Genomic DNA, 8442 nt, shown 5'->3' on the forward strand with positions numbered 1-8442 from the left:
GCATTGCTTGAAATGGGCAGGTCAGTATATTTATCTTCTCTGGCATGGCATGAAAGCTACTGCAAACATATGAACAATAAGCCCTGGGTCAGAAAGAACACATCAGGGTCAAGCAACGCTGACCACATCTCTCTGCTGGCGTCTCTGGTCCCTCTTCTCCCAGGTGTGCCTTTTCTGCACCGCCGCTGTGAATAGCACCGGATGAGAAAGAGCATGGCAGGGTGATAACAAGAGCGACCTCTGATAAAAAGCCGTTTGATGCTTCGCAGACTATTTGCAGGGAGGGCCCATAGGCGGCGGCCGGCGTTCGTGGCGAGAACGGGTCTGACGTTGCGCAAAAGAGCCAAGAACGCACGGCTATCCGCTTCAGCGGAGGATTGGGTTACGTGCGAGCCGTGTTCACAGCTCTCCTCAGCCTGCTAAGGCGTCCATGCTATCACAAACTGAATTGGCTCTCTGTGTAATGACTGCAAAACAGGTTGCATGGAAAGGCCTATTATTCAGTCTGCAACCAGCACTGCTGATAATGGCATATTGCATCATGAAATTATTATTTAGAAACACTCCAAGTACCCTGCCTATCTTCGACATGTCCAAACAAGGGAGGTTTTACATTCACTGATGACATGTACTGTTTATTCGGAGGATTTTTTTAATTAAATGAAATCAATGATCAAGAATCATTCTTCCTAATGGTCTAAACATTTCTAGGTGGCAGGCTGGCAAGCAGCAGTTTTTAAATGGCCAGAAGTTGTGGAAATACTCACGTGTTTTTTCCAACACTGCCGCAGTCCTGTGTAGTCTGAGTGAATGAGCCGCGGGAATGCCAGGATCCTAATGCCGGCTGGGTCCCGTGGGAACAGCTGCCTATCTGCAACTGTGTGGCGGAGGCCGGAATTAATTTTCAAACTTAATCGAGACCAAATGCACGATCCACCCAGGGGGATAATGCATGGCCCATTTGGCCGTTTGAACTCTCCTGCACAGAGCCTGTTCAAGGCTGGACATGCTACTGTGTCTCAGACTGCAGAACGACCCGGTAAGATCGGAGCCATCCAAGCAAACCTATTCCTGCATTATGCTCCAATGCTGACATAAGGTGCACTGATGTCATGTTTTACATTTTTAATTAAATGTCGTTAATGATAAAAATGCACACAGTAGTCAAAGCTGGACATGTGTCTGCATTGGTCCTATTCGGATTGGATTTGAAATGCAAGACAATATGAAATTGCATGTTAAAGGTCTTGCACTGGGTGCTATTACTTCATCTTAAACCCTTAATCATGTAATCATGGCACTGAAAGCATTAGTAATAACACTGTGTGGCTCTGGTTAAACCCAAGTCTCCTCCTGCTCTATTCACAAGACGTCTATTTTGTCACCTGCACTGATGAATCATACTCCACCTCTCTCTCTCTCTCTCTCTCTCGCTTTCTCTCTCTGTCTCTCAATTCTGTCTCTCCCTGTCTCCCTCTCTCCCCATCGTACAAATGTCAGAGTAGGACCTCGGCATTCCGTTCTATAATGGAAATTTAATATAACAGAATAAAGGAATTTCTGATGCTGTTTTCTGCCCTTCTCCTTCCTCTCGTACACACAGCCTCTATGTGAAACCCCTCGGGTCCCCCCCCCCCTTCCCCCCATCTCTCGTGGCGCAGGAGGGAATCCCGACCTGGGTAACCACTGCTGCTGCAGATCGTGAGAGCGTGTGTGCTGTGGTTACGTAACTCCTGCACCGCCCCTCTCCCGCTGCCTGCATCAGGGTTGCGACGCAGCGGTCAGCCAGGCAGAAAGTGTGCTTCCTTCACCCGGCCAGCAGCCCCGGCAGCTAAGACAGCCGCAAACCTTTCTCTCCAGCCTCCCTGCTGCCCGTCACCCACAGTATTCATACAGTATTCCGACACGCCCTGCCGCATCTATGCCTCCCAGCAATGCTCTTAGAAAAGAGAAGGTGCACCGTGCAGGAACACCTACGCTTTCCAGCTTTTTTTCCCCATTAAAATGTTCTTTTACTGTATGCAACGACCTTTTATTTACACACAGGTGTAGTCAATTTAAAATGTGCCTCAAATATTATATAGGGAGAGCAGAAATGAACGCCACTGGCCTACAACAACGAGGGACCTTCATGATTTACTGGGGTGGCATTTCAAAACATTACATGCTGAGCTTAGAGGAAAACAAAAAATTACATTTATCTCCGCGCGCGCGCGTGACACAAGCAAATCACCGGAGCCCGGAGCAAGTGTGGTCTGGAGAGGAAGAAGAATAAACAGGCGGCCCTGCAGGTGCACTGCAGCTGATGAACGATCGGTTGTTTTCTGTAATTGAACTGTTTATAAAGGAGGTCGGGGCTGGTTACGCATCCGATGACGAATGGCGCAGGTCGGCTGCCTTGGACCTGAGAGGGCTTGGAAGAAGGGCTATCACTCCCCCACCCGCCCACTCGAGCAGACGCTGCGGCACTGCCTGGGAGCGAGCCGCAACGCGCTGACTCTCCCTTCCGCGCGACCGCGGGTCAATGGTCCACATGAACGCGCGCTGCTGCTCTGCATTATAAACCTCCGCGCACCTACAGACAAATAATGGACGGGCTCCGAAATGCTTTCCACGAACCACAGTACTGTACTTTGCAAGGGAGCTAGCTGACACGTTTACGTCCATTACTGTGCGTTCCTCGCCTCCGGAAGAGCTAACGGGAAGAGGCAAGACCCGGGGGCTGACTGGACCTTTTTTCTCTGTTTTACTGCCTTTCAGGGCAAATTAACGGACGCTCATAATTCCACACCGCGCAGCCGAGACATGTAGCCTAATGCTTTGGATTTAGTGATGATCCAGTCAAGATACGGCGCGTCTAATGCACTCAATGACAAAGGGCACATGACAACAGAAAATGGATCACAGTGACGCTAGTCAGTGAGAGTTCAGCATGTTTTTGAAGCAGAACATTACTGGAGGCATATATTGCATTTAATGAGTATCGAAAACACACCGAAATAACGCAGAGCGGGCGTTTGGTGTGTCGCTACTCCACTCCAAGAAGTCACATAAAGTCAACTAAAGCTGTTAGATCCGAAAGGTCATTTGGCAGCTTGATGGAGAGCTGGATTTGGAGATGAGATCTGGCTAGTTTGGGGCTGGCTCCGTAGCCGGGCGAGTGGGCTGCGTTAGATGACGACCTCCACTACGCTGCTGAGGTGGTTTAGCGAGTCGCCAGTGGAGCGGTGCGGGGGATTGGACGGACTTGGCACAAGTATAATAAAGATCCCTGTTCAGAGTGTGCCAATTACGCTCCTCAGAAAAAAAAAACCCCAAAAAGCTGCAGCGCGCCTCGGTGTGCCAAGCGATTTGCCTGTGCGGTGCCAAGTGTAATTGCGCTCCTCACAGAGCGTTCCAGTTAAGCGCGCTAAACTCGCATGCAACTGCAGACAAAGCGCATGCTGTCGAGCGAAGGTGTGTTGTGTTTATCACCTTTACAGAGACTGATAATATTCACTCCTGGGAAATATTTTCCCTTTCCCTCGTACTTTATCTCTCTTAGACGTGTTGCGTTACTTAAAAGGTTTTTTTTTAATTAGGTTATTGTTCTCTTTTTAAAACTAACCAAAGAAAACAGGTTCTGAACACTTTTAATGAATCGACGTACCAAATGTGAGCGCAAATCCAAAGTACTCTCGGATAACGGCTTTGCGAGATCAGTGGTAGGGCAGATAAGGAAAGAGCAGGAGTCTTTGAATGGTTTAGCGGGTGGCCAGCGAAGTTACTCCCTACCGAAGTGTCGCTCTGAGCCCGAGACATGGAGCGGAGAGAGCAGGTTTGTAGCACAGCAGACTGATATAGATAGGGAACTAAAGAGGGGGCACGTTAAAGGCATGTTTGTGTGTATGTGCATATGTTGTGTTGCACTTTCCTGTTTTCTGTAAGTACCCTCCAGTCTGTCAGTGTGTTGGGGTCTTGAATATGGCACCCTGCTGTTCGTTTATGGAATGAGGCATACACTGTGTACATTTTTATGAATTTTTCACAGTAAGATGAGAGTCTTACATAAATTTGTCTGTGGCATATAGAAATACAAATGTTATCATAACATGCCAAGGAATGGGCAGTATGATTAAAATATGGTCAACATCAAAACACAGTGAGATATGCGACTGACATTGCAAATGAAGAGTTAGGTTTAGGAGTACCATTAGAGTCCAAACAGAGATATTGTCTGGTTAGTATGGATTTTGTAATTAAATTATAAGGTAAGGTTCAAATGTAATGAAACCTGAAACAAGCCCTAACCTTAACCATTTACATTTTCATACATATTAGGCCATGCAGATAGCTACAAATTTGCATGTTGATTTTGCATGTTGTTTAAACACATAAAGATGCAAATCAAGCTTTGAATATTGTTCAGTTCGGCTTCTGAGTGCATACCAGTTTGTCTCATTAACTCTGCCTGTATGAGTAACCTCTGGAGCAGAACAGAGCTCTGTGGGAGAGAGAGAGGGAGAGGAGGGTGAGGAAGGGCAGGGGGCAGGCATGACGAAGTGGGCGTTGGGGGTGGGGGGATGCAGATACCAGTTGCCATGGTGCTGGTTACAATGATGCTTCTGTATTGCAGTAGCATTGGAAAAGAGACAGAAGAGGTTGCCTGTAAACTAGTCAGATGGAGATTGCAAGGTTTCCAGGAAGAGAGGTTGTCTTAAGGGCTTAAAGACTTGGAGCACTTTAGCACCCTCCAATCTATTGTATATGGAAACAACAGGGATTTTTGGCTTCTTCAGGAATCCTCCAAAAACAGGAGGCAGTGTTCCTTACACTCATACGCATTGTAAGTATCACAATGGTAGAACTGTAAACATCTGTATGAAAGAATAAATATTATCTTTCCTTTTTGGTCTTCCTTTGCTAGCAAGCAAAGTATTGAATAGGTCTTTGACCTTCTTTAATGTATCAGGCAAGGAAGTTATGCAAGTGTTTGGAGATATATGGACAGTAAATTGAATTACTTAACTCAGCTGTGTGTTGTGTCTGGTTATTTTACAATCCAGTCATTTTGCTTGAACTTAAGGGGCTTTAATGGGCAATTTACAGAATGATGTAAATTTAGTGATGTGGGATAAAGTCTGTAGAGCCAACAGCAAACAAGGTATGAATGGTGACATATGTATAAAGCATCTCTTTCTTTACTCTGTGTTGACTACACTCCCTTTCTTGCCCAGACTCATGCCCCACATGAGTCAGTATGTAATGTGTGTGTGGGGGGAGGGGGTTGTTTGTTTGCTTGCTTGTTTGCATTAGTAACATAGGTATGATTTTATCAAGCCAGTCAGCTATAGGGGTCCTACACATGCTCTACTCCAAAATATATATATAATAGTTTGTTCCAAGTGTGTAAACATGTTTGTTTCTGGGTTAAGAGATTAATTAGGTATTTTAGAACTACGTCACGGAATCCCACTTTCTCAATCTGACGTCATGTCTACCTGAGTCGTGTTCACGTTGGGGTTCGTGATATCGCGTTGAAACGTGAGACTTGTGATGGCTGCAGTGCGAAACACTGACACACCAGCCAGGCGACCGTTCTGGGGAAGAAAACTCGGAGGTGGAATACATATGCCTTTCCCCCAAATAAGAAGGGCCACAAAGAGTTTGACAAAAAGCTGTCGGTTGGCTTAGGTTGCAGCAGTGAGACGTAACTGGAGCTAAAGCTATAACATCTGACAGCTTTACAGCATGGATGAATGTGTGTCCTGTACACGTTCATTCTGGTAAGTTTCTCTTGTCTGGTTATGTAATTTAACGTTAGCTATGTTTACTAAAGTCATTGGAAAGGCAGATCAGCTTTGTGATGCCAAAGTTAGCTAGTTAACGCTAGTTAACTACAAAAAACACTTTTTAACCCAGCTACCTTGCGTGCGTCTGTTTTGCTCGCTTTTGCCCTTAAAAGCATCGTAAATTTCAACATATGAACCTGCAGTTGTGCGATCCTTCGCATTGTTACCGTGGGTATTTCCGCTAGCTAACTATTAAATATGTGAGAAAACAAACCAGCCAGCTAGCTAACGTGTGTGTTGCGAGACAGATTGACTAAATGGCCATCTATAAATTGCCCAGTATTGCGGTACTACTATAAGAACGAGGTCTCCAACGTGAGCTTGTTGTCTGGGACGTGACTGAAAAGTTGGAGAAGCTAGCTAACCTAGCTGCGCTAACGAAGTAGCGATGGGTCATGGTAACTCGTCAAATCTCGCGAGATGTAGCTATAGCACCTGGAACCTTTGACTGTTAAAAATAAAACTTTTTAAACCAGACTACCCAGTTATCACGCACTTTCGTATAGTTTTGTGAGAACATTTTTTATTTTACTCAAATCCTCTTTTCATAAAGAACATTTTAAGGCTGCTTGTGTTTACAGTACAGTTTATGACCTTCAGACTTGTGCTTACAGGTCAGCCAGCATGTGAAGACTGGAAACCATCTTTACATTTGCACCTCAGTGAAGTCAAGGAGACAGACACAGAGCATTATGCCAGACAGTTCAAGAGACGGCGTCGAGAGAATATTCAGAGAGTCGGGGTGGCGGGGTGGGGGCAGTGAGAAGAAAAGGGGACACACCATCTTAATGTGGTAGAAGAATGTCATTTATACATAGATGCCATGAAATCGACTGCCTGCATGATGAAAGTCTGAAGCAGAAGTGTGAATGTGGCGAAAGCAAGATGACATGGTAAATTACTACACTGGATTTCCAAGCTGTGGTGCTTTCATTGCTTTTTGCTGACCCATGTTCTGTCTGGCTTAGGGAAGGAAAATGTTTACACCTTTTCAGATGCTCCTTGTAACCCTCACTGTTCCAGCTGCCTTTCTGGACGCCATATGTGTTTTGCATTCTTGCAAATCCAGTGGCTGGACAGGGTCTGTTTGTGGGTCACTATGTCACCTTAGTTTGCAAAGACACCTGGGAATCCTCTTGCCATTATTGTGGACTGTTTTGTAGTCTTCCTAGGAAGACCACCCTGTCTGTAAGCACTGCCACAAACAGGTTCAAATATATACACACAGGTTTTCCTATATATTTCTAGAGTACATATTTTTTCCTATGAAGAATAAACATTTTGAACAGCACCATATTGCTTTCTATTGCTTTGTTGTGGTTTTCTTCCTTCCTTTAGTAACACTTGCTATTGGGGCTATACACTTCACAATATGCACTGGAAAAAACAATCAAGTGTGTAGTGTTTTGAAACTTTGTTAATTTGTGAGATTCAATTGTAAGTCACTTTAGATTAAAAAAAAAAAAGCTCAAGGCTGAAGACCCTGTTCTCATTCCCAAAATGAAGAACTGCTGCGGCTCCGTTTGTTTCTAAGTGCCGTCTGCCTGTTCCAGAGAAACCTCATCTGGATTTGTTGACAACGTGCGATTCTATTGTAAAGACCAACAGTATTGTTGACACCTGTTTAGTTTATAGTTCAGACCTGTTATGTCTGTAGTTGACTGGCTTGGAGGGACCTTTGGCTTTATGGCTAAAGATCTTGGTGGAAATAAGTTCCATAGGTAAAGTTAACATTAGGTAGGGAAGGAACTGTTTTTGCTACTAGGACTCTTCTGGCAGTCTGACGGTCTGTGACTCTGCAGATACCCCGAAATTACAAAATAATTTTTAGCCTTTAAATGTCATAAGGGAAATAATTTAAGTTATGTGATGGATGGAAAGGTAATTTATGTAAAGAAACATTTCCGTATCTTCAAATGGTTGATGAATGATTTACAGTTAATAAAACTAGGTACACACCCATTTAGACACTATTGGCTCCATTTGGATGGGATCGGTATCAGCTAATCATGGCTGATCTGTAACTATGCCTAATGCTGTTCCTTAGTAACAGTCTGCTTTGGTTTGCATTATTCATGAGCTACATGCTTTGTCAGTTTGCAGTGAAACAGTGAACCGCTTGATGTAAGCCATGACTATAATCTTCCTCTTGAATTATTGAGCCTGAATTGAGAAGAAAGCACCACTGTCTTCCCTCAATGATTATATACGTTTACCTTTTTTGTGTAGGTTCACTAGTCCAAGAAATGTAGTGGCACACAGGAATACCTGTCTTATTTGTTGTAACAAAATGTTACTTTTCAAGCTGTAACAACCATTCTACTTCCCCTGTAACAAAATCAAGCATACATATCTGAGGAGCAAAGAAGGAGACAGCTTCTGAAAATCAGGTTCACGATTTAAAACAATCTGTTATGCTTAAAAGTGTTATGCAGTTTAGGAATTGCAGTGCCAGTTATGAAGGGGATTTTGACAGCAAGTGTTTTACAGAACATAACCTTGTTGGCTTGGTCATGAGAGAGTCCAGGGAAATCGTTCAGCCGCTGCACGCTAACCGGTAGCTTGAGTGACGGGAGGTGCCCTTTCAGAACGCTAATACCGTAAATAAAGC

At 44.5% G+C, this 8442-nt stretch overlaps 1 long non-coding RNA gene across 1 annotated transcript; it reads left to right on the top strand.

The window, feature by feature from the left end:
• The first annotated feature begins 5217 nt into the window (after positions 1 to 5217).
• LOC113583058 (uncharacterized) lies at positions 5218 to 7122 on the top strand. The gene is made up of 2 exons (XR_003411213.3): positions 5218 to 5765; positions 6446 to 7122. It is a non-coding gene; the product is annotated as an uncharacterized LOC113583058 (long non-coding RNA).
• Positions 7123 to 8442: the final 1320 nt, after the last annotated feature.

Source organism: Electrophorus electricus, chromosome 16, assembly GCF_041902795.1.
Source record: "Electrophorus electricus isolate QZ-2024a chromosome 16, ASM4190279v1, whole genome shotgun sequence".
Taxonomy (NCBI): domain Eukaryota; kingdom Metazoa; phylum Chordata; class Actinopteri; order Gymnotiformes; family Gymnotidae; genus Electrophorus; species Electrophorus electricus.